General features: G+C 38.7%; 1 protein-coding gene across 1 annotated transcript in view; it reads left to right on the top strand.

The window, feature by feature from the left end:
• LOC128732596 (translational regulator orb2) overlaps positions 1 to 27,268 on the top strand; it is a 414,401-nt gene that overhangs the window by 195,929 nt on the left and 191,204 nt on the right. The gene's annotated exons all lie outside the window — the stretch shown is intronic.

The raw sequence follows: 27,268 nt of genomic DNA, 5'->3' as shown, positions 1-27,268 counted from the left end.
AAGAGTTCAACTGTATAACTTCTTTCATGTAAGAGATAGAAATCTTCAGTATTCAACAAAGTTTTTCGAAAATAGTTTAGCTACAACTTTTCTGTAGGCAGCAATCATTTCTGACCTAAAATAGAGAAAATATTTTTTGTATCTGATTAGGGACACCCTAATGTCCATATATTTTTTTACCACTAGAAAGTGCTTTTTGAATGAAAAATTTTTTCTGAAGCAACTACCATGCTGTGTCTGAAGGTTTCGATGCTATTACTTATGTCTCACTATTTTTGAAATCGTCCCACTGTGCGGCGGGTCGCCAGTGCAACTCGCAGCTGCGCCCGTCTCGCCCTGAATCACCCATGTAAAATAATAGAATATTTTTTACCGAATTATAACGAAACAACGTCTTTCCAAATAGACTACCTAAGCGGGTGGTTAGTAGTTTAGTTTGCAAAACAGTCGGGTACCAACCTACAGTGGTCCAAAAGGGTGAAAAGTGGACCTTTTTTCATAGTATCTTTTGCTTTCATTTTATCATTTATAGTCTTCAGCACTTTTGTTCGAATGAATATTCTCCTTAATCCAAAAGTGTCAAAAGTGAGTCATCGCTTTCCATAATAAAAATTAAAAAAAAATCTTTTTTTGTGTTAGAAAATTCAGACATAGTTTCTTCGGCAAAGTTGCAAATAATGTAAAAACAAGCAACTTTGCTGAAGAAATGAAATTTCTATCTTTATCGAGTAGTGAACTATAGAGCATATTCGTTGACACTTCTTCAAAAATTAATGCTAAGTTATTGCATATTCAAGCTTTAAATTTCCATAGCCCATGGGGTAAAATGGGGCAAGTGGATTTTTAAAACCAGTGCTTCAGTTTAAAGCTTAAGTCGAGTACTATAAACTAGTACCGTGGACCCCCGTTCGTTTGACCATTTTTAATCTGAACACTTTTTAATTTGAACCCCGTTGGTTTGCACGACGTGCAAATTAAAAATGGTTCAAATGTCATTCTCAACATGACATCATTTGTTTATGCAGACAATGCACATAAACACGATTTGTTTATACTGACCTAGCGAGTTTAATCGGTTTTACATTTCGTTTTCGTAACGATTAAGATAGAAATCCGATCGGAAAATGCAATATTCGCACTTGCAACTGCCAACTAAAACAAAACGCCAAAACAATAACAAAGAGTAGGGCGGCCAGTTCACATAGGTTTCAGCATATTTCGGGTTACCAGTTGTTCAAATTAAAAAGTAACCCCGTTAATTTGCATGAGGAATTGTTCAAACGAACGGGGGTCCACTGTATAGGTGCCGCTTGTCCCCAACCACCCAAATGAGAGTACGGCAAGTACATGTTTTATATGTTTCGCGTTCGCTATAGGCTCGATACACTTCCACTTTTTTGTTTTAGTTAATAGACACATTGTTTCTTTGGCAAAGTTGTAGAAAATATAAAGGCAAACAACTTCGCCAAAGAAATGCCATTTCTATCTGTATCGAGTGTAAAGCTATGGAGCATTTTCTTTGGAAATTCTTTAAAAATAAGTTTTTCATACTTAGTTCATGTTGGTTGCATTTTAATATTCTACTTGTACTTGTAATATTCTTGTAAAATGCAACTAACATAAACTAAGTATTAAAAACTTATTTTTAAAGAATTTTCTGTAAAGAAGAAAGGGAAAATCAGAGAGTCCTAAACTTCGAAAGACCAGAAAGTTATAAAATCAATAAAAGTTCGAGTAGTCAGAAAGTCGTAAGCTAGATAAACTAAACATTCAATGAAAATCAGGATTCGAAAGATCTTAAAACAGAAGCTAAGAAACCGGATTTAGATAAAGCAATTAGAATCAAAAATCAAAAAGTAATTGGGAACAACGAGAAGGATGAATTTTTCTCAGCAGCATCTTTCGAAATCTATACTATTACTAAGAAAAACAATTCGTCTGTATCTGACGCACCATCCCTCCGTCGCGAGAAAAGTCCACGGCTCGCTGTGGCTCCTGCCCGGGAGCCTAGAGTTGTTCGTTTAAATCCTGCGAAAAAGGTCATGGGTTTGACACTTCGACCTACCGTTGGATTGGGAGTTCACATTGAAGCCGTCCCCCCGACGTAGGTGGTTTGAGAAAGGACATCTCATCTGTGGGGGCGAAACTCTCTCTCTCTCTCTTCGGTTGTTCCTGGGTGGGTCGGAGATTTTTCTTGATGAAGGCGACTCTAACCCGTGCCATTCATTCCATTTACCGATGCCTCGCGAGAAGTCACCTTTGTGTCAGAAATTAATTTCTATTCCACACCGTACTAGATGTTGTTGGCACCGGTTGCACGGATTGAAGGACGAGTCCGAGGAGCATGGGGCCGGGCGGCGCCTGCCGGAAGGATGGCAAAGCTCAAAATAAGAATTAATTAGAATGAAAATACCCTGCCAGCCGGTGCTGCTGCTCCTTGCTAGTATCGCTGCTGTGCCTGGAAGGCGATGAAAAATAGGACTCGTCGGTTGCAAGTTGCTTCGAGTACCTTCCGTTGCTTCCTGCCAAGTCGTTTATGCGAGATGGGGAAACACGCGAAGCCTTAATTTCTAATTTCCTGGCTTGAAAGTTTAAAAGTCGAACCAAGAAGTCTGTCAGGTAACTTTTTAAGGTAATTTGTTTCTCAGTTGAAATTATTGTAACAGGATATTCATTCCCTTGAAAAAAAAAACCCTGTGTAAAGGTTAGTAGAGGATCTGCTGTGAACTTTTTATCTGGAATCCAAACTCTAGCGTCCGTAAAAGCTCGCTAAACTTGAATGAAAAGCCTCAAACGTGACTGAAAACTACTAACTGCCTTCCTTCAGTGCTACCTTCAACCGCTCTTCTACGCTCGGCTCGGCCGGAGTACTCAACTTCTCGTTATTCGTTGGTAAGAAACTCAAAAACAATTGCGTGCCGCGGTTTCTCGCTCGAAACGAGGCGTGACCCGTCGAATCAAAGCACGAAACAAGTGCAACCATTTGTATTCCTTTATCAAGTCCTCTTCCCCTGGTGCTCTTGCGCTCGATTGGCGGAACTATTGACTTTCGCCTGTTAACGGCGGAGGAGGAAAGCCTCGTCATTACACCACGACCGACGGGAGGTGGACGACGAGGAGTCATTCGAAATGGCGACGAAGCTGAACGATGAAATTCGTTTTGAAATAAATGATTTTTTGCTCCTCTGGGGTTGATTTATGGCTTCTAATTCTGCAAAACACTCGTAGGACTCGTAGGAACTGGCTATAAAACAAGAAAATTGCAATGGACGGAGGGGTTGGAGGTTTATCTGGAATGATTTGCACTACGCTCTGTGCTTTATTTCAAAAATGCTATTTTTATATCTTGATTCAGTGTACTTGTGGTGAATCAAATTTTTAGTGATGTAATTTGCACCATTCTGGAAAATTTAATTTGCGAATTTGTAAGGTTTGGACCTGAATAGTTATATCGTTTGTCCAACATTTATACTGATTAGATTTCACACAAAGACTTGATAAAATAAACCTTCACAGCTGATTATTTCGCATAACCAATCAATGGAAGATTATTTCCATGGAAATGCACACTCACACATCTACATATTCTCACACAAACAACCTACCCGAATATGAACGTGTGCACACACATCGGACGTCTCATCTCTACGACTCATCCGAAGTTACAAAGGGCGATTCTCGTCCTGCACAACCGGAACCGGCCCAAGCACCGCAAGACAATGCAAAACAAGATTAGCCAGCTAAAGCTTGGTCTTTGTGCCGTACAGAAGCTTAGAATCTGACCCATCCGGAGGCACCGGTGCGTGTGTGTGTGTGTGCGGTGCCATTCCCGACCGATGAAGGACAAATGCTGGTAAGCAAAGCCCCCTAATCGGATGTGTTCGGTTGTCATGCTATTTTGAGCCACCTGACGACGCTGGATGCACAATTTCACAGATTTTCGCCGGAATATGATTTGTGCTGCTGGGATGCACATCGGATTGAAGCAGATTTGCTGCTTCCAGGAACGTACTGGAGGCTGCAAAAGGAAAAATCCTGTTGGACGCACGCAAACATTTGTTCTTGGGAGCCGTATTGTGATTGAATATTAAATATTTTCAGGATGAATACTGGAATGAAAAAAGCAGCTTGCAGTTATTAAACGTAGTTCTATCAAGTGCGATTGATGAAGAACGAACGTCTGCTGCAAAAAGGGAAAAACCTGATTCTACTGAACGGCAAAACTGAAATCCGGATCTATGTGTCCTACTGAAAGGAGCTAAGTACACTGGGCATTTCACTACTCCATCGTTGTCTGCGCGTTGCTTTTAAATACTATCCAGGAGTACTGTTGGATGGAAGGATTAAAAAAGACCTGGTATCAGCCGGTGGATCCAACTGTAAACCAAATTCGGGTTTCCCGCAGCATTACTCGACTTAATTAGCCTGTAATAATGAAAATTTTCAATATTCAAATTTATGCTTCGAATCCGTGGACTTTTACCATTCTATGCTAGCTGTTTGATATTCAAATTGGGAGTACATTTTCTCAATTATCAATTACTAGCTAACCCGACAAACTTCGTATTGCCACAAATTAAAGTCTGCTGTATATAAATCGCGAATATCGAATCAATTTTGTCAAAATTTCGAGTTTTGCGAGTTTGTGAGGAGTTCAACTCAGGGCTTCGACCGATCCTTTTTTTCTACCGCAGTCACACCAACGCGCATTCAAGTTCACACCGTCCGTTTAGAGGTGGAATACGAACGCTATGCATAACACAACTGGCAGTTTGCTCAGTCAAACGCCGACTGCACGCAACAGTATGAATGCGTTCTAATGCTTTTTGACATTTTCGTTTCGATCAAGTTGCCTTTACCGTTTAGAGCAGCGAATGACTGCAAAACAGTCAAATGACTGGCAATCACCACGCTAACGAAAAGCAACCGCACAATCGTATGATTCAATACTACAAAAAAACAACCACTACATGTGCATGGAAGAAGTCGGTCGGACTCCGTCCAATACAAACGAATATTTTGCTTGCGTCGGACCGACGTCCGGGTGACAAACTATTACTGTGAGCAGCCGATTTGGAGACAAAAAGAGAAACGAAAAAATACGTCACCGTATGCTTCCAGTCAGTTTGCAGTTTATATTCTCAAAGCGCAAAGCAAAACGGGAGATTGACTGTTTGCTTCTGCAGAGATGCCGCATGAATTGTAAGACGGCAGCAGCGCAAGCGGGAGATTGACTGAATTCAAAAAAACAGTCAAATGATCGTTCAAAAAGCGGAGTTTGAATGCGGAAAGTTCGCATTCACGGCAGTCACATTCAACTTGCGATCCCTTTTCAAGCCCTGGTTCAACTTTAGACGATTCATTTTAACAGTTATGTAATTATGAAAGCATGGGTAGTTTATTGCGGAGATTCCACCTTTTCGGAGACTCCCACGCGAAAATTATCAGCGTGGTATAGGTGGTTATGCAATAATTTGTATTTCATTTATATGGGAACTCCCCCTCTTAACGGGGGAAAGGGTCTCAATTCAACATAGTAAAAATTATTGCCTCCCAAAGCCCCCACATGCCAATTTTGGTTCCACTTGTATGATTATTTCTCGAGTGATGCAGAGATTTATGATTCATTTGTATGGGAGTCCCCCCTCTTAAAGGGGGAAGGGGTCCTAATTCACCATAGAAAAAAATCTCGCCTTCTAAAACCTCCATATACAAAATTTGGTTCTATTTGCTTGATTAGTTCTCGAGTTATGCAGAAATTTGTGTTTCCCCCTCTTAGAGGGGGAGCGGTCTCTAACCATCATAAGAACCTTCCCCGGTCCCGAAAACCCCAGTATTTAAATTTTCACGCCAATCGGTTCAATAGTTTTCGAGTCTATAAGGAACACACAGACAGACAGAAATTCATTTTTATAAGTATAGACTAGCTGACCCGACAACCTTTGTATTGCCACAAATTAAACTGTGTTGTACATAAATCGTGAATCTCGGATGACCTTTGTCACAATTTCGAGTTTTGCAAGTTTCTGAGGAGCTCAACGTTAGATGATTCATTTTGGCAGTTACGTAACTATGAAAACAAGGTTAGTTTAATATACATAAAGTAGCAAACACCTCGCCCCCTCCCTCCGTTGCTTAGCCAGGTAAAATAAAGCGGATCGCACTTACATATTCGCCGTGATTGTATAACATTTCGCCGAATACCATTTCGCGAAAAACCTTACGCGGAATGTACCATTTCACGGAAAACTTTTTCGTGGAAAATACCATTTCGCAGGGCTGATCCTCTCCTTACTCGCTATCGCTCGATCGGACCCAACTGAGTTTTTTTTCTCTTTTTATTATCGAGATTTTCAGCCGTGCAAAAGGAAAGTAGTAGAGTCCCAGGAAAACAAATAAAGAATCCACTACCACAGGGGTGTGGGGTTTCATTTGAATGGGAGCCCCCTCTTAAAGTAAGAGAGGTCATAATTCATCATAGAAAAAAATCTTCCCTCTGAAAACCTCCACATGCCAAATTTGGTTCCATTTGCTTGATGAATTCTCGAGATAAGAGGAAATTTGTATTTAATTTGTATTGAAGCCCCCCCCCCCTCTTAAAGGGGAAAGGGGCCATAATTCCCTACCTAAAGAGGGGAGGAGTCTCAATTCTCAATACAAAAAAATGCTTACCTCCTAAAACACCCACATGCCAAATTTGGTTTTAATTGCTTGATTAGTTCTCTAGTTAAGCAGAAATTTGTGTTTCATTTGTATGTGAGCCCCCCTCTTAGGAGGTTGGGGTCTCTAACTATCATAACAACCTTCCCCAGCCCCAAAAACCCCTACATGCAAATTTTCACGCCGATCGGTTTAGTAATTTCCGGTTCTATATGTAACATTCCGACAGACAGACAAAAATCCATTTTTATGTGTATAAATTAATTTTGAACTATCAATTTGCAATGGTCACTTTTCAACTATACTTTAAAAAAAAAGAAAAATTGAAAAATTTCTCTCTTTCTCCCGTTTTCTTCTTTCCATTTTTTTCTCTTAACGTCCCCCTTTTCTCTTCCATTTTGTCACGAGTTTTCGTTTGTTATTTTTGCCAGCATTTTCGCTTTTTGTTTCTCGCATTTCTCCTCTTTTTCTAGCTCGTTCATTTAGGAACGGAAAAGATTACGGGGACAAACGTGACAACTGAGGACAAACAAGAGGGAGAGAGAGAAGGAAAAAGACAAACTGGAAAAAGAAATGAAAAGCGTAAAAATGTGACAGAATGCAGGTATAATGGAATATAAAAAAAGAAATCGCTAAAAATGTAAATGGGAGAAAGAAGAGGCGAAAAAAGAGACTGAACAGAAAAACGGTGGTGAAAAACAAAAAAATGAGAGAAAATAAAGAAAACCGATAAAGAAAACGAGGACAGAAAAAAATGGGTTGGAAAAGGAGGAAACGGAGCAGGGCAAACGAGCACAGAAAAAAATTGAGAGAAAAAATGAAAATGGAAGACAAAACGCAATGGAACAGCACGTGACAGAGAAGGAGGATATAATAAGATGTATAACGGAATAATCGAAAAAGAAAAAATAAAGCAAGAGTTAAAAAGGGAAAATGATGAAACAACATTCAAAATAAGAGAAAAACGAAAAGGAAGCGAATAAACGAGGGGGAAATCGGAATAGAAAAAAAAGGAAAAGAGAAAGAGGAAACAGCGGACATAAAAAAGGAGAAACGAGAGAAAAAGGAAGCAAAACCTGACAATTGGTGGGAACTGTTAACGAAACAGTAAACAAGTGAAACCGAAAGCGAAAAGGAGAAGCGGAAGAGAGAATAAAGAAACCCGATAGAGAAAAAAAGAAAACGGGAAAAGATGTCAAACGTGATATAAAAGGAGAAGATGGGGTAAAAAAGTGGAAGTGGAACATAAAAGAAGGAAATAGAATCAAAGGAAAGAATAAAACGAGAAAGAAAAGAAGAAAAACAGGAGATAAAAAAGGAAACCAAAGGAAAAATCGAGAGTTAAAAACAGAATAAACGTGACGCAACGAAACGTAAAACGGTTCATGCAAAAGACAAAAAGAAACAGGCGAGGACGAAAAACGTTAAAGAAAGTATGTAAAAATGGTTAGAAAAAAATGAAAATTGGGAACGTAAAAAGACTCAAAAGGGAAAATAAAAATAAAAAATAGAAGCGATGTATTCCAGACACGACCGCGTAGTTGGCATAGACTAGTTTTTGTGTAGAAACCTTGAATATTAAAGAAATCTTTCGCATCATATTGATCTATGTGTAACGAGAATGGCGTAGAGTGGGAAAACACAAAACGCCTAATAAGGCCATTGCAAATTAGTTTTGAAGCTTTTATCACCCCCCCCCCCCCCCCTCTTTAAAACTGGCTTCAAAAATCGGAGGACGAAAAACCAATTTCCGGAAATCGGCAATAAGTTTTTTTTTCTATTTTGTGTCTCGTTTTGTATATTTTAAAGCCAGAATAGATTTGGTTTTTATGTTCAAACGTTTAGTAAAAATGGTTGAAACGCATATTTTTTTTGGTCTGGTCGTTTAAAAAAATCTTTGTTTTTTTTTCGCCGCCCCCCTCCTCCCCTTCAGTTGACCAACACTGGAAGGACAAAAACTTTATAAAATATTTGTAATGGCCTAATATAATCTTGCTTAACCTTTACGTCCCCGACATCAAAAATGATGGTACTTGCAGTTTACACTTTTGGCTCTATGTCCACTTATTTTCATTCGATTTTTATGCAATCAGTCTTTAAAGAACCACATTAGATTGGCTGTTAATGGAAAAATTAGTTAATAAATTATGGTTCCATTTTCCCGGAGATTCGCCGAGGTTTAGTCGTCGCGCAGTAAAGAATTTGCGATCTGTTGGGACAACGAACTTGTGTTATTTTTTCTGGCACACTTCCCTAACGCAGACATCAAATTGGACTAAGTTTAATCGCGTTCGTAAGAAATCTGTTGGCACGAGGGGGCTTTGTTACTCTCTCTGGCGTACTTCCCAAGCAAGGACATCAAAATGGTCTAGGTTGAACCGCGGTGTTAAGAAATCTTGTTGAAATGAGGAAACTTGGTCACTTGTTTTGGCTTACTTCCCAAGCACAGATATCAAATTGGTATAGGTTTAGATCATCGTAAAGAATCTTTACCAATCACGAAGCGAGAATTCTGGTAAAACATAGGTTCATTATTTTCTATTTTTCATTAGTTCAACATCAAGAATCCATACTTTTCTTCATTTGCGTCAATTCTTAGAAGATTTTCCGATCGATTGGTGTAAGAATATTGAAAATCGATCGGAAAACCGCTGAGCTATTAGTGCTAAAAATCTTTCATTTCTTCGTGGCGCTCGCATTTTTCGATTTTTTGGAATGACACCCTATCTCAAAACTTGCCGTAAGACGTAGTCCTACGTCAAAAGAAAGAAAATTTAAGTCTTTAAAATAATATGTTATTTGGCATTTTATAAAGAGCCGTTGCTTGATCTGGCTTCATCACAATTTGAATAACTCTATTTTCGTGTACATTTATCCGCAAACAATCATCAAAAAGCAAACCTGTCGTTCAGATGTCATCTAATTCTTTACATTCCGGCGGCTACAACCGGCAAGTCATGAAAATTGATTCACATTAACCAGTCCATGACTGCACATGTCGTTTGCTGGCAGCGTTATGTAGAAAGTAAAGAGCCTAAGCCTGTCAGCTGGCCTCGAGGTACGACACTGGTCTAACAAGCCAGTCGTCGCATATTCGAATATTCTTGACTGTAGAGGTTGTAAGAACATAAGATCGTATAAGAACAGAAGATCAAGTTTTCAAAATCGGAATGTAGCACCTAGGCTTTACTGTGCTTTGTAGCAAGCAAAATATATGATCGAAAGTGAAGTTTTTTTAAGTTCAAATCGAAGTGGAAAGTTACAGTCATCATCTCGGAAGTTTAGTAGTGAATGAATGACGATAATGGCTCTGCTTTCCTTTTTATATCATTGCAATAACCTTTATATGTCAACACAATGGGACTACACAACCAACGCAAATTTATTTTGGTTCGTTGTCTTGAACCAGCAGCTTGGTGTTTGTAATGATAGCCCGTGCCTGGGAAGAACATAGAAAATGTAAGGAAAATTTTTAGTTTGAAAGTTTTTATTAATTTTCACTATTTGATAACAATCTTTTCAATAAAGCAATACAATTGCTGCATCTTTTATGAATCGAATGGTATGGTAACCATCAAAATCCGTTCTAAATTGGAAAAGCTATTAATGTTTAAAATCTTTAATTCTTTCGTGACGCTGGGTTGGATCCAAATTTTGGATTGACACCCTGCGGTAAGACGTAGTTCTTCGCCAAAAAAATGAGTTTAAAGGCTACAACAAAAGCCAGATTGAAAATAAATCACAATGGGACACACAACGAGGAAATATGGAACTATGAAACAAGAAATACGAGACAGCAAATTCATAAACTAAAGTGAAAGAGGAAAAACAGAAGGAAAAGGAAGAAAAACGATGCAGAAAAGAATAAAACAAAACGAAACGAAAAATAGAAAGAGAAAAAACGGAATAGAAAAGAGAAAACATTAAAATTTTAATTTTAAGTAAAACTTCGTGTCCAATTTCATGTCCAATACAATCGAAAGTATGTAAGCAATTGCATGCAAATAATTGTAAAGCAATAAATTAAACGCCCAAAACCTTTTTACCTTTGTTATACTATAACAAAGGTTTAGGAATTGGTCGAAAAACACGAAATTGACCCGAGGCCCGGAGGGCCGAGCCACATATACCAATCGACAGGGTTCGACGAACTGAGCAATGTCTGTGTGTGTGTGTGTGTGTGTGTGTATGTGTGTATGTATGTGCGGGGCGCAACTTTTCTATCGCCTGTTTCTCGGAGATGGCTGAACCGATTTGTTCGCTATTAGTCTCATTTGAAAGGTATTATTGCCTAGTATATCACTATTGAATTGTTTCGTGGTCCGACTTTTCGTTTGAAAGTTATAAGTAAAAACGTGAAAATTACGTGACACGATTTTCTCCGGAACCAAATGACCGATTTCAACGATCTTAGTATCGAATGAAAGCTCTTATTAAGGCTAAATTTTTCGAATAAATTTTATTGAAAACAAATGAGTAGTTTAAAAGTTATGCTTAAAAAACCTGTTTTGACAAGGTAATAATTATCGCCTGTTTCTTAGAGATGGCTAAACCGATTTAGGCGCTATTAGTCTCATTTGAAAGGTAACATAGCCTAATAGATCACTATTGATTTGTTTTTTGATCGGACGTTTAATTTGGAAGTTATGAGCAATTGAATATAACACATTAAAATTTACAATAATTTATAACGATTTCATCCAAGATAGTTTATCTAGTTTGATTTATTTTGGCATCAAAGTAGAGATTTTAATGCTGCAAATATATCTGCAAAATTTCAGAAGACTTGGTTTTGCCGGTCAAAAGATATTAACCCTCCAACACTTGTGCCAACTTTTGTAATACGGTTACTCGCGCACACAATGGTCCAAAACCAAAAAGACATGCGCTCTAGAGTTTTGACTGCGAAAACTTGGTTTTAAATTTATGGAACCTTCGTGAGAATTTCTTGAAATTGAAAGCTCTATGGTCTGGTGGAATTTAAATTTTGATTAATCCCCCTAAAAGTGAAATAAAAAAATTATTTTTCTTCAGCTTCAATATAACATATTGATGTGTTCTGCAAAGTTTTAGAACATATTATTACAAGAAATTTTGTTGAATACAGTAACCTTCTATCTATTCAGCGAAGATAGCAAAATCTTATTTATTGTGTATATGAATTTGTTAAATCAGTTTTTCTATTTTAGCTCTTTTTGTAATTATTGTATGACTTGTTCATGTACTACAAAATTGTACAAATAGTAAAAATACACAACTTTGCTGAAAATAGCATACCTCTATGTTTGCTTGTTTAGGAACCGTAGAACTTTGATTATAAAAAATACCCAAATTTTGACCCCGAATTACTAGACTACCAGCAGACGGATACATTTTAAACATTTTACATTTGCTGATAGTTTTGCTGCATACAGACACCATTTTTCCATATGAAGAAATGGGATAAAATTCCAGTTGGGGTCAATTGCGGTACACCTCACATGCTGACTGCTTCGTTTCTGTGATGTCAGTTTATGCTGATCTATTTTCCCAACAATTTAAAATATTAATGCATTGAATAATTATGACATTTTGCTCATAACAAGGTAATTGAAGAATATACGTTAGTTAAACAGCGATTTGTAACTTTATAACAATATGGCATTCAAAAACCTACACGTGTTGTACAAAATGTGTGAATAATTGAAGGTTAATAAAAATTGATGAAATTTATTGATGTCAATCAAAAAGAATGGCATTACAGGAATTTATGCATAGTTCAAAAACCTATAAACTAGACCTTTACTACGGAATGTATATGTTAAAGAATAATATTTCCTCTTACAACTTGCTTTTATTTGCACTTACTCAAATTAGTAACAACCAACTTACCCTTTCTCAGTAATTTCATGAAAAAAGGAACTATCAAAATTTATAAGTGCTGCTATTTTGTTCAAATTTTGTAAACTTATTCAATTTCCAAAAATTTTATGAAAACCAACGCACTACGCAACGTTAACCAATAGATGAATTATGTTCCAAAGACGTGTCGATTTCTATCTCAAAGAGCAAGTAAGACCGTATAACAAAGGTTCCTTTCACCACTAGGTGGATTAAATCGGGTTTTCGGATGAGACAGTCACTAATTCATCCTCACTTTGAAAATTGTTGCATCACGTCACATGCACGAATGTTCCGTTAACCCCTTTTTCATATAAGACATCAGTTTTGAATAAATTCTTGCAGTTTGTGGATACAATCGGTCAAAAGATAGGGTTAGTCGCTAACTTTTCTATAACTGTGCACTTTCAGGACGTTAACTTGGACTAGGTTTATCGTGGTCCTAAGAAAACTTGTTGTGTTGAGGAGATTTATCACTTTTTCTAGCGTACTTCTCTAACACAGACATCAAATTGGACTAGGTTTATAGTGGTCCTGAGAAATTTTGTCTGGACGTGAGGACTTTATCACTTTTTTTGGTGTACTTTTCAAGCACAGATATCAAATTTGTATAAGTCTGAACGTCGTAAAGAATCTTCGACTTGTTGGGACGAGGGTTTTGGTCACTTTCTTTTAGACCATTGTGGATCGGTGGTAATCATCATCAGTGAAATTCGTACTAAATTCTAATATGGAAAGTTGCGACTGTCCTCAAAAGCTAAAAACGAGTGTCACTTTTTGTTCGAGTACCGGTCTATGACCATTTGGGTGCAGGAACGTGTAACAAATCAAGTCTTAACAACTACAATAGATCAAAGAACTGGTCGCAGTGGCCTAATGTCCCCAACAAGGAAAAAAAGTTCAAACAAAAATGTTATGCAATACATAACCAATTTTATGGTCTGCCAAATTTGGTCCACATTTATCTAGCAACAATCTGGCATCTTCAGTTTAAAGCGGACTGTTAGGACTACTATTTGATTCAGAATGACCAGCTTGACACCGATGTCCAACGTTTCATGTTTGGATTTGAAATCGAAAATTCCGTCACCTTCCACTCGGCTATCTTCAAACTCAGTTGGAACTCAAAACCACACACGTATTGAACACCAATCAGGATGAAACGGAAAGTCACAGCGTGGAATCGAAGCGGATCATCAGCAAACAAAACAATTCCAGTTCCAATACCACACTGAAGACGGCACAAGCAGCAGCAGCAGCATCATGACAAAGGCATATTCTAGTCTAAGATTAAACAGGAGCAAGAAAAAAAAGTCCAAATAAAAACATTCCAAGCCCAGCATGAGGATAGCCCGACGATGATGACCACGACCGCTTCCGTCAGTGCTGGGCCTGCAGGCTGCGCTGCTCGCCATATCGACGAGAGCAATAACATTAGGCGGCCGGAATGTTCCACTGGGGATAAACCTGAGGCGGGCGCGTTGGGTACCAGGGATTGAATTAGGTACAACAACGTCGCACCATAACGGGCATCCATATTTCTCCATCAACTGCTGACAGTAATCGTTTTTCGCATTAAAGCACCGTACGGAGAACGGTCGTGGCAGTCGGGAGTCGGCTGGGTGGGATGGGCGGATGTACATCACGCGAACACTGCGAAGGGCCTCCACAGCGGCGCGGGGAGAATGGCTGCGATAACACTTCTCGAATGAATATATATGTGTATTTATGGATCATTTGATACGCCTTCCTGTGCCCGGTTCCCTTCGGTTCCCTCTCGATCCGGAATGGGACCAGGAAGGATGATCGGTCGGATCGAAAATCGGATAACGCCAGAACAGAGCACCTACGTGTAGATGTTTTGCCGGAGCAGCGATAGCATCTTTGATAGACAATTTTCTGGCGAAAATTCGGTCTGATTGAGAGCTGAGCTGAATGTAAAGCGGGTGCCCATAACACTTGACGATTATGAGTAGATTGAATTTTCGCTTCATGTGGTAAGTGATGGCAGTCGTATCCAGATTGGACCTGAAGACGTTGCTGCAGATTGAATTTCGCTGTACCTACGTTAGGAGATGTTTTCGAATGAACATAGTTTAATGCTATTGCTGAAAAGTGAAACAAAACTACTGTTTTTGGCTTAGCTAGTTTGACAAGCAAACAACACCGGCTAGGTGGGCCCCATTAAGTTCGCCATCGTTACGAGCTAATTGTTTGTCAATTAAGCTGCTAAATTCGCCCGGACAGCTGTTTTGCTCTTTTCCGGCGTCGTTCCGCCTTAAACAGACGGAAAACCCAATTCCATTATAAACTATCTCCAAAATTAGTTTCCGTAAAACATTAAAAAGCAAATCCATCAGGAAAGCAAACCCGGATCGCCGGTGTCGAGAAGCTGCTATTTTCGGCGACATGAATATCTTCTTCCCCGGTCGCCATTGCAGCAGCAGCAGCAGTCCGTTTGCTAGACAAGGGCTGTAATTGGTTTCCTCGACTGGCTGTTTGCACTAGTCGAGCAATCGCCTGGGTAGACAAATTTAATCCGACCGGAGCAGAGCTTCGGATTCAGGGTTTGTTTGCTTTTCGCGGTTGAGTTCTGCCACGGATTGGGCAGGGATGCAGGTCAGTCCCCGGAGCACGGCAACGAACCAAAACTACTGACTGCTGAGAATCGCCAGCTTACAACCCTGCTGGCGTAAAAGAGGACAACTCTTCCGCTTTTGGATTTCCACTGGACGCGGACACACAGCATTCGGCAACCGGTTGGCGGCAGCTCTGATAAGAGGGGGGAGGGGGTGCCACAACAGAGTCCAGATCACACCGGAGATAATAATGAATGGGAAAAGTTTTACTAACCTGTCGTGTTCTGGCAGCTTCCGATGAGGAATTAGTTTGTCAAGCGCGGCAACGCAACGCGAGGTTTCGTTTGAGACTTTTCACGATAAAATACTAACCGAGGGTTGGGTAGGTAGAGGTAGAGCCTTGTCCGGGTTTCGATTCGAACGTTTGTTGTGTGAATAGAACTTTCCGAAGTGGATTTCGATGTAGCCAGATGAAAAAGCGGAAGTGAAAAAATATTATACGATAAGATGTGTGTTCGGGAAAGCGAGAACAAAAATTGTTTCGATGAATCTTTTATTGTCATAAGTACATACGTTACCGGTCTTCTCAACTCATGAGTAGATTACAAGGCTAATCGATTCGGGATTGATGCAATTTTCTTCGTCCGTAGCAATGAATTGTTACCGAGCCGCTAAATCTTGGACTCCCTGACCCAGCAGTCCATCCTGTACTTCACACTCGAGACTCGACCAAAGGAACTGTTGTAACTAGTATTGCAAATGATTTACTTATGTACCATGTACTTGTACTATCGAAACGTGCGAGGAATATGAACAAACATAGATCCATTCTTTTTAGCTGCAAGTGAATGCGATTACGGATGTTACTGTACTGACCGATACATGGCTCGACCGTCGACCGTTTCCATAGCGCATAATTGTTCGACATTGACTTTGCTGTCCGTTGAACCAATCGTAGCCCTTTGAACAGTATAAAAATCCCTAGAGGGATTGCGGTTTCGACTGTTCGCTTGAACAGTTTTATCAGCGATCTGACCAAACCACAGTTGCTACTGTCCCAGTGATGCTTTTGAGTCCTACCCACTTCATCCCTTGGTGACCACATCCTTATGATACGTGCGTTCTTATGATTACTTTGCGTTGAAATCGAACCTTCTTGTTCTGATGTGTTTACGAACGTTTGGATGGTCCCCCAGGGAAGTAATCTGCGTCCACCGTCCGCAGTTCGTAGTCTTCAGTTCGCTTAGTTCTTGAGTTTAGTAGTATGACATTAGACTATGTTTTACATGAAAGCACGATGTCATTCCAAAAACGCTAAACATTCAAGCGTTAACGGTTAGTTTTTAAGCGTTAATAACACCGAGATTTTGTGATCGATTTCTAATATTTTTTTACACTTATCGATTAAAAAATCTACTACGCGTCGACTGCAGTCAATAAAAAGGAACTTTAATTAAGATTGAACAATATTAAAAATTGTCAACTGCCGTTTCATATCTAATTTTTGTCATTTGCTCAGAAAACGGAGGTGTTTTATTAACACAGACAATAGTTTGATCATTGTCAGGGAATTAAAAATCACGAACGCACAACAGACAGTGATATTGTCCCTACTTCAAAATGTTGGGATGGGACAAAATATGATGAAAGATTGTCACTAGTGCATGAAAGTTAGGACAACAAGATATCGTAGCCATAGATGCCATTTTCACAGATTTTCTCACACGCATAAATTTGGGACCCTATCATTTCCTTCACAATATTTATTTTTTCTAGTATATTTTTTTCTGTAATATACAGAGTTTACTCACAGTAACTGACATAATTGGTGGATCCCAAATTTATTCGTGTGAAAAAATCTGAAAATGGCTTTCGTAGCTGTTTATCATGGATATACATGTTTTAAGACAAACATGCTGTTGCTTACGAAAGAGACATACAAAAGATAGCCTAATCATGTCACACTGGGTCGGCAGCGGCAGTATTACCAAGCTAACGTTGCACGTAACTTTGTATGCCAAGCTTCAGGTTGAAGCAAGCTAGTCTTTTTCTTAAATTTTTAACTGTATGTAACTTTTGATAAAGTATTGAGTATTTCTGATAAAGTATTGTCGTTAACCAGCCGACTTGCGACAAACACCATGTTTTATTGTATACCGGCAGCAACAAAACAAGGGCTTGTGACAGCGAGTGTGTATCAAAATTTATTCTCATCGAAAGTTGTCCTGCTTGCTGGTGTGAAGGGGCATTCATTTGTCCTATTATTTTGTTATCGTGATACATTCTGGTTGCTACGTATGTTTGTTTTATAGGCAGGTTGAGCGCTCTTCGTTTTTGTCGGTTATTTCTGCGTATGAACAATGATATTTTGATTCCCTGATCATTGTTTGCGTGCGTTGTGCGTGGAATGAAGAGTAAATGGCTTATCTTTATCTTTGCTTTTAAAAATTAGAATATACTCGCCAATATCTAAATTTTTCAAGCACTCTTTTTCTTATACTATAAAAGCCTAATACCGTCTGTAAGGAAATCCAGACCTCTGACAGGACGACATGCTTTCATAGCAAGAGTTGCAGCTCGCTTTACACAAAGCTAAAACTAATACATGTGTACCTATACTACAGGTGTAGGTGCAAGCACCTCATGAGCACTCTCCTTTTCCAGGCAGGATATGATTTTTTATGTTCCAGGCAACCTCCTGTTTCATTGTTCTATTTTTCTTCGTTTCCTATTTCATTTTTCTTTATTTTCAATCCGGTTTTACCTCTTGCTTTTCGTTTTAGTTATCTTCTTTCACGTTTTCAGTTTTTTCTTTTGTTTTTTCCTATTTTTTCGTTACCATTTTTCGTATTTTTCTAACTCTTTATTTTTTCGTGTGCCGTTTTTCCTCTTTTTTTTATTTTTTTGTGTTTCCTGTCTGTATATTCTATTTTCGCTCCCTTTTTATGTACCAGGCAACCTCCTGTTTCATTGTTCTATTTTTCTTCGTTTCCTGTTTCATTTTTCTTTATTTTCAATCCTGTTTTTCCTCTTGCTTTTCGTTTTTGTTATCTTCTTTCCAGTTTTCAGTTTTTCCTTTTGTTTTTTCCTCTTTTTTCGTTTCCATTTTTCGTATTTTTCTAACTCTTTATTTTTCCGTGTGCCGTTTTTCCTCTTTTTTTATTTTTTTTATTTTTTTGTGTTTCTTGTCTGTATACTCTGTTTTTGCTCCCTTTTCTCTACAGATTTATCTTCCGTTTTCTGTCCTTTTCACTTTCGTTTTACCTTTTTCCTTAGTCCATTTGCCCTGTTTTCCGTTCTTTTGTTGTCCCTTTTCCAGTTTTGTGCCATATTTCTCCTGTTATATCTTATTTGACATGTTTTTCCCGTTGTTTTCGATTCCTCTATCAGTTTTCTTATTTCTATTTCACTATTCTTCTTTTCCTTCTGGTTCTCCTGTTTTCTGCTTCTTATTCCGTTTCTTATCTCGTTTATATTCTTTCTCTCTCTCATTTTTACTTTTATCTGCCCGCTGTTTTCTCTCCCTATGTTCCTTTTCTCTTCTTTTTCCTTTACCGTCGCCCTTTTCCTTAGTCCTTAATTTGCTTTGTTCCATGTTCCCTCTTTTTTTTCGTTTTCAGAACCGTTTCTCCTCTTTTCTTGTCTCGTTGTTTGATCATTTTCTATCACATTTCGACTGTTTTCTTTGTTTCGGTCCCAGTTTTTATCTTTTTACGCTATTTAACTCCCATTTTATCCCGTTTTCGTTCATTCGTTCCATTCCAATAATAAAACCTATTGATTTTAAAGTACGTACTATTGAAAAACTATAACTAATGAAGCATCGTCCAACTGGACATCCTCGCTTTGTGATTGGTTGGAAGATTCTTTACGATGATCTAAACCAATGCCAATTTGGTATCTGTGCTTGGAAAGTAATCCAGAACAAGTGACAAAGTTTCCTCGTCTCAATAAGATTTCTTAACACCGCGCATGATTAAACCTAGACCATTTTGATGTCCTTGCTTAGGAAGTACTCCAGAACGAGTGACAAAGCCCCTTGGTGCCAACAAATTTCTTACAAACGCGATCAAACCTAGTCCAATTTGATGTCTGTGTTAGGAAAGTGTGCCAGAAAAAATGACGAAAGTTTCTTATCCCAACAGATTGCAACCTAGGCAAATTTGATATTTGATAAATTTGGTGTTGGAAAAGTGCGCTACAACTGTAGTTTTCGGTTATAAATTATAACTTATAATATGATTCTTTATGGATGGGTGTGCCGTTTCTTTGGAAATAGAATGAAAAGATATGCTGTTGATAAAATGGGATTGAATTGGTAAAATCCCTTGAACGTGGGGTAATACAAACAATCTTTAATTTCTGTAAGGTAGCAGGAAAGCAATAGTTTGTGTTTGTGTAATTTTGTTAAATTGTTTCCAAATTCGCATAGAAATAACTCTGAAATCTGTTGAGGATTGAACGTATACTATGTTACTACTTTGACAAATGTTACATGGAATGCACATAGCATGTTTACATGAGGAATCGAATGATTACATGCATGAATACATGCTACTATCACTACAAAGAGACTTACGTAGTCCTGCGTCACCCATGCGGATGTGTCTTGTATACAACCTCTCTGATTTTTACCTTTTTCTTTAGTCCATTTGCCGTGTTTTCTGCCCCTTTTACGGTTTTGTGCCATATATCTCTTGTCATATCTCATTAGACATCTTTTTCCCGTTGTTTTCGTTTCCTTTATCAGTTTTCTTATTTCTATTTCGCTTTGTTTCTTTTCCCTTTTAAATTCTCTTGTTTTGTGCTGCTTATTCCGTCTCTTGTCTCGTGTTTTATTTTTTCTCTCTCATTTTGACTTTTATCTGTCCGCAGTTTCCTCTTTCTCTAGTCTTTTTTCTTCTTTTTCCTTTACCGTCGCCCTTTCTTCAGTCCTTAGTTTGCTTTTTTATGTTCCCTCTTTTTTCTTCCGGTTTTCTTCGTTTTCAGACCCGTTTCACCTCTTTTCCTGTCTCGTTCTTTGTCATTTTCCATCACGTTTCGACTGTTTTCTTTATTTCGGAGCGGACCCAGTTTTTATCTTTTTCCGCTTATTAGCTTCCATTCTCTATCCTGTTTACCATTTATTCTTGGCTCGTTTTTTCGTTCCGTTCTTTCGCCTATTATTTTCCGTTTGTCTGCTCCCAAAATTTCTCCTTTTCTTATTCACCATTTCTATCTCGTCTATGTTTCTCCTTTTTATCCCGTTTTTACTCTATCCTTTGCCATTCTTTATCATTTTCTGTTCAGTCTCCTGGATGTTTGCCTCGTTTTCCCTTGTTTTCTCTCCCGTTGTCTGCCTTTCTATTTTTTTTTCTCTTTTTATATACCGTTTTCCCTACCATTCCATCACTTTTTTTCTTTTGCGTCGGCTCTTTTGCTATCTAATCCGCTTCTCCAGTTTTTGTCACGTTTTGCTTCCTGCTTTTTTTTTTGTTTTTTTCTCCTTCTGTTTTTGCTTCTTTTTTGGAGAGCAGCCGGGGACGGTTTCCTTCTGGTTCCATCAGTAATCGGTAATTTGTGATTATGCTAAGAAAATTTGCTAACATTTTCGTAGGAAACTGTTGAATTAGAGTAATTCTCGCTGAAACGGGACCACTACTGACACGAGGTCTTCAAATATTGGAACTTTTGAGTTTAATTGGTTGAAAATGGTTAAAAATAAGAATTACACTTTTGATACCTCGAAACAGTGGACCCCTCGTTCGCCATGGGGCCTAACAGTTTCAAAAAAAGTTGAATTTTGAGCAAACCCTGAGATCTATATCATGTGATATTTCATAAATTTTTCAAGGAACAACTAACAAATGGCCCGGTTCTGTAAAGAAAAACAGCAGGGCTGAAAGCGAGGAGCGATGGAGTAAAATTTTTTTTAGCGGCCATCTTGGATTTGGTCACCATATTGGATTTTATCACAAAACCGCCGTTTTCACCATGAGCCTCTTAACCGATTTTCATTTTGAGACCACCATTGGAAAGCTAAGAAAAAATGCTACAACATTCATAACATTCATAAAAAGGTGTGCAATGACATTAACTGAATAAAACAACCACTTATTTGCAGCAAGGTTCATAATTTTCATATAAGACCATTACAAATATTTTTTAAAGTTTTTGTCCTTCTGATGCTGGACAACTGAAGAGGGGGGGGGCGAAAAAAAAACAGAGATTTTTTTAATTACGCACAAGAAAAATTAAGATTTTTAGGAATTTTTGCTTCTTAACTGAAAACCCTTCTTCGTGAAACCCAAATTTATTATTGCTTTTGATATATACGTTGTTAGTTTCCATGCAAAAATCTACGAAAGAAAGACGAAAGAAAATTTTTTGGGCCGATTTTCGGAAATTCCGCTGTTTGAATTTCCATTTCTATTTCATGCTAGAAACAGTAACTCAACTCGTACATTCATTTTTCAAGTTTTCAGGCTGTAGAGCCTACAGACAATTGATTTTATAAAAAAATTAACTCATATCCTACAAATTATTTTTTTGCCACCCGATTTTTCAAGCCAATTTCCAAGGGGGAGGGAGGGGGGGGGGGGGATGGCAAAAACTTTAAAAATGATTTGCAATGGCTTAAATGATTTTATACAAAAATTTTTTACTCACGTTTAACAAATTTTTTTTTGCCCCCCGATTTTTAGAGCCAATTTTGAAGAGCGGGGGACAAAAACTTTAAAAATAATTTGCAATAATGAACTCGAAAAGAGAATTTACGGCGGAGTATTAACGCTTCTAGTACGAAACAAAAGTGGAAGTACAAATAATGTAATTTTCGAAAATCGGCAAAAAAAAATTTTCGATTTTGACTCTATTGTGGAAGGTTTTTGCATGGAAAATAATAACATGTATGAAGAGCAAGAATAGACTCGGGTTTCACGATTAAACTTCAAATAAAAATTGCTAAAAATCTTATTTTTTTGCGTGGTTAAAAAAATCTCTTGTCCTCTTTGCCCCCTCGTTCAGTTGCCCAGCAACCGAAGGACAAAAACTTTAAAAAATATTTGTAATGGCCTTATTGTGATATTTACAAAATTTGCTATGAAATAAACTACAAACGACACGGTTTTGTAAAGAGGAGAGATAGGGCTTATAAACGAAATGAAAAAAAAAATTGGCGGCCATCTTGGATTGAGCCGCCATGTTGGATTTTATCAAAACATCGTCGCTTTCGTCATGATCTCCCCAACCGATTTTAATTTCAAGACCACCATCGGTAAGCTAAGAAAAAATGCTATGAGGAACATTGTATCTCATAGAGTTACATAGCGTTAGAGGTACCTACATTTAGGCGTTTTGGTCATGCATTCCGGTTATCTCCGTTAAGGTGAATCTAGATTATCACATCAAAAAAGAGTTTTTTCACCGAAAGTATAAAAAAATTAGGTTGTATATCTCCGATTCTAAATTAGACACAATGCAACGCACACGGGCTTCAGCTAGTACAATACAACTGTCACTGTATGACTACTTTTATTGGGGTGATTAATCTATTTTGGACAGAGCATTACGTGTTTATATTTTGAACATTTCGATTTTATTTTGCCGTGTCCAAAATCCAAAATAGATTAATCCCAATTAATCCCTATTGCCAATAAAATTTTACTCTCAGGATTTTGAATTGAAGAATGACGGTGTGATTACCCAGCTAGCACCAACTCGTATATCAATGTACGAAAACTATCGTAATTATCTCCTAACAAACTCGAAATCGTAACTAAAGCTGGATAAAGTGGGATCAAGTTGATTTTTTGTCGTATATAATGATAATGACTGACATACATTCGATTTTCGGCACAAAATCGTAGAGTAGTACGGAGCGACTCGCGCTTAATCGGATATTATCGTATATAAATACTTATATGGTCGTAACGCTCAAAATTATTCGTAATCACGTATATCGCCTTCAAAATAGTACGGATATGCCAATTTTGCGCATGAAATACGATTTATTTAGCATGTATATCTGTACGTAATGCTGATTTTTACCTTTTTTATACATATGAAAATGCCAGCTGGGTAGGAACATGGAATTCTCTGATTTTGTTTATGGCAAATCTCGATTTGTAGCCTCGATTTAGTTTCGGTTTTGGCAACATAAAATTGCTATCAAAATATGATAAAATGCTAACCACATGAATGTGTTCTAAAGGGGCAAAGTCGTGAAAAAGTTTTTTTTATCCAGTCTCTTTTTCGTTTCCGATATGGATTATTTTAACTTTTAAATTCGGTTGAGAAGCATTCCTGAATCCAGCAATATTTACATCCGGCAGGGGAAGATGCTTTCGCCCGTTGATAATCCACTTTTCCATAAACCATGTCAAAGCCCTAAAGCCAGCTCAGGCCGGGAGCGCGGCGACACTGGATTTAATAACCAAAATAACATCATCCTCGATTGTATTTCGCCCGGCTGGCTGCGACCGTTGCCGCAATTTCTGCTCTATGCGGTCGTCAAATAAGAAAAAAAAAGCGAAAAGCCACCCGCCCTCTAATCCTAATCTCATTGTTGCCAGAGCCAGTAATGGTTCCGAGCCGCGCTGCAGTAGCAGCGGAAAATTCAATTCAATTTGCATCAAAATGAAACCGCTCACCCACCGTAAAAGGAAAACCTTCCTTCTTCTCTCTCGCACGGCACAGCACGCCGTCAACAATCTGTCTCATTCCTGGCCCGAAACGTGTCTGATCGCATCAAATTTGGTTGGTGCCTTCCGTGGCTGTGTGATGCCTTCGGCATCTCAAATATCGGCGCTCTCTGTGGAAGACGTGGCATTCGTAACGTGCCCAAAAATTGCCATCCTTCCGAGCCAATACATGATTGATTAGCGGAAATATTACATTCGACAATGAGGAATTCTGCTTTTATTACATTTTTATTTATTTCCTCCTACGAGAGTGAGGTGTGCACTTGCTGCCGAGGGCGAAATCGAAACTTCTCCTTCGCACGTTCGCGTACGACCGACGCTTCTGCCGAGCCGACGAACCGATGCCGATGGAGAAAAAATGACATTCCATAAACTTGATTGAGCGTTGGCAATCGGAAAACACGCTGCTGCACTTTTCCACACCCGTCGACCTTCCGCCGGAGTTGCGCTTTCCAGCTGCAGCTTCGAACGACCGGCAATAGCCGGTGAAAGCTCCTTCTCATTTCGCAGTGAGAACCAATCGCAAAAGGATGAAAACATGAACGAGTAACTGCTTTCTTGCCGCCTTCCGGCTCGGTTATAAACTGTAAATAAATAATCAAATGAGTAGGCTCTGATTTATGCCGATACTTTGTTTCCCGACCCGGCAAGCCCAACTGAACGAGGTTGGGGAGGGGGGGGGGGGGGGTAGGGTTTCCTTCTTTCGGACGGAAATGTTTTACATGCTTTGCCGGGTTCGGTTGTCGGACATGATGATGGCGGTAGCGATTATTGGGCGATAAATCGTGGGCTTTGCTGTCCCCCGGTTTGTCGCTCTAGCTCATAGCGGTGTGGGACAAACTCGAAGAAAATAAAAATCGGACGGTGGAAAAACTGGACAAGCTGGTACCCGGAAAGTTTTAAGTCCACGCGACCGACGCTCTCCCGACGCCAGAAATCCCCGAGCACAGCGCAGCGGATCGAGCCGAACCCGGCGGCCCGGACCGTAATGGACCATGGCGAGTAGAGGGTTATGAAGATAAATGGATGACCCTCGGCAAAAGCAGGCACAGGCCACGGAGAGTGTAGAAGTTCATGAAAAACGAATTCCTTACTACCATCGGTTTTCCTTTTGTTGTTGGTCGTAAGGAAGGGGGTTTTAGGTTGGTAGAAATGCAGAGATTATTTTGTGTTCTCGAATAATTTGTTTCTGTTGCTCGGCTGATGGTGCAAATATTTTACGTCGCTGGGGATAATTGAATCGAAGTTAGATTCAAAGAAACATTGTTCATGGTTGCATCATGCATCAGCTCTGCAATTAAACACCGTCCGATAAAAAACTGGAATTGATTTACTGAACCCCTACCTGAGTTAAACCAAACCTATCGGATTATTCTGATACAATTTATTACACAGTTTATAGTCTGCATATAGAATGTTGTTGAAACAGTTGGATGCAAAAAACAACTCCTATTCATGCTTATAAACTGCAACAATGTAGTCGCTTGTCAGCCCCACTCAGCCCGTTGATTGCATTCGCGTGCGATGGAAGCAGAAAAAAAAGCTGTTTATGAAAACTCTCAATTAACAGAATAAACTGCTTTTGGTTGTGTATTATTCTATAAAACAAACGATTTTTTCTTGTCTGAGCAGAAAAGCTGTTATCAACGTAAAAATAACGTTGTGTATCGACTCGATTTAATGTAATGAACGATGGAAAATGCGAAGCTTTATGTAGGATTCATTATTGGGAGTATAGAATAGTGATGGTAGTATTACCCTGAGATTTCTCTTTAAATGGGAGATCCTAACACTACAAATGTATCAGCGAAATTTCTTTGGAATTGGTCTCACTGGTCGAAAGATTTTTAAAAATAATTTAAAAACTAGACTCTTAACAGAACACCACACGAACCGTTGCTTTTCAAGAGATGGCGCTTTTCTAGTGGTAGGAAAATCAAAATTTCCCGCTTATCTAAGTTTAGCTACCTAAAAAACAATCACTAATCACATTTTAATCGTGATATAATTACTCTGTTATGCTTAATTTTCATAACTTCTACCTAATTTTGATGAAAAAACAAACTTTTCCTATTACCTCTCCATAGCATCTTACTACCATTCTTCCGTGAGCCCGGAAAAGTGATTTTGATACTGCACGAGAGCCGGAAGCTGAATATGCTTGCGACATTTTAATTCGAAGAAATTAAATTTTGCTACATGAACGCGATAAAGAACAACAATGTTTACCAACTATTTATTAGCTCAGGTGTCAAACGTTGTACTGCGATTAGCGATAAACACAAATAAAAGTGAGATCCATGAGAAAGTATTGTTGCTGCGCTGAGTAAATTTATTGTCATGCAAAATTGGGCTATTTGCAATATGTACAATATGCGTTACAACGGTAACGACATCTGTTGTATTCAACAGGGTAACATTGATTGTTTCAAGCATACTCTCAGACATGGCGCATGGTAGCAAAATTGCTACCTACGTGCTTACCAATTGCCACCACTTTAAGTTAGCTAGCCGGAAATATAAAACCCTGAACAGAAGACTTTATTGCAACTAGGGCATTGGAGAAAACTGCGAAGTAACTCAAAAAACTATGGTCTTGGATAATGAAGTAGCATCCTCCGCTAGTAGTAAATGTGCTTTGTTCGCTAAATACGTTGAGACCGTGTTTAGCACAGAATCAGTCTCACCTGACAGTTTGACAGATGCCCTGCTTTTCGTTCTTCGCGCAGAAGGCGTTGCTAATGCTGTTCATCAAACCCAAGCAACAATGTGAGTTTTATTGTGCTCTTATTGCGGTTTTCATGACCAATTGTGGTCATTAAAAAGCCGCCATAAGCGTGTAATAAAACCGAAATTGCTGCTTGAGAATGAAACAATCCTTTTTTCCTACAGCCTTGTTGAAAAAAGTGGTTATACCTTCAAACTGCCAATCGCTACTATATTTAACCTTTCTCTACAAAGGCAAAAGTTTCCTAAATGTTGGAGATAATCGCTAATGTTCCCTATACTTTAAAAAGGTAATAAGCGCAAGATGGAGCACTACCGTGGAATCAGTTCCCTATGCGCTTGCTCCATGATTTGCAGGGCAATTTTTTATTGTTATTTCGAGTGAAAAGCTGTATTTGCACCTCGCAACATTTTTTATCCAGAATGATCAGTGACAACTAATTAACTGGAGTTCACCTTGTTAAGTCTACGGCAATTTACTCTGATCTGAAATCAACATTTGATCCTGTTGACTGTGAGATTTTGCTAGCTAAGCTGTACAAATTAGAGGTCTCATCTTGGCTTGCTTTCCTGGCTAAGCAGTTATTTACGACTTGGCAAAATTCCCTTTAAACTTGGATCTTCTCAATCGAGGTGGTTTCACGGCTCAGCTCAGGTGTACCTCAAGGTAGCATTTCAGGACCACTGCTATTCTCGCTGTTTGTTAAAAACGTCACTTGTTTTTTGCCTCCTGAAACAAGG

The sequence above is a fragment of the Sabethes cyaneus genome, chromosome 1 (assembly GCF_943734655.1).
Source record: "Sabethes cyaneus chromosome 1, idSabCyanKW18_F2, whole genome shotgun sequence".
In the NCBI taxonomy this organism is placed as follows: Eukaryota; Metazoa; Arthropoda; class Insecta; order Diptera; family Culicidae; genus Sabethes; species Sabethes cyaneus.
The sequence above is the reverse complement of the archived record's forward strand: the minus strand, read 5'-3'. Positions and strand labels throughout refer to the sequence as shown.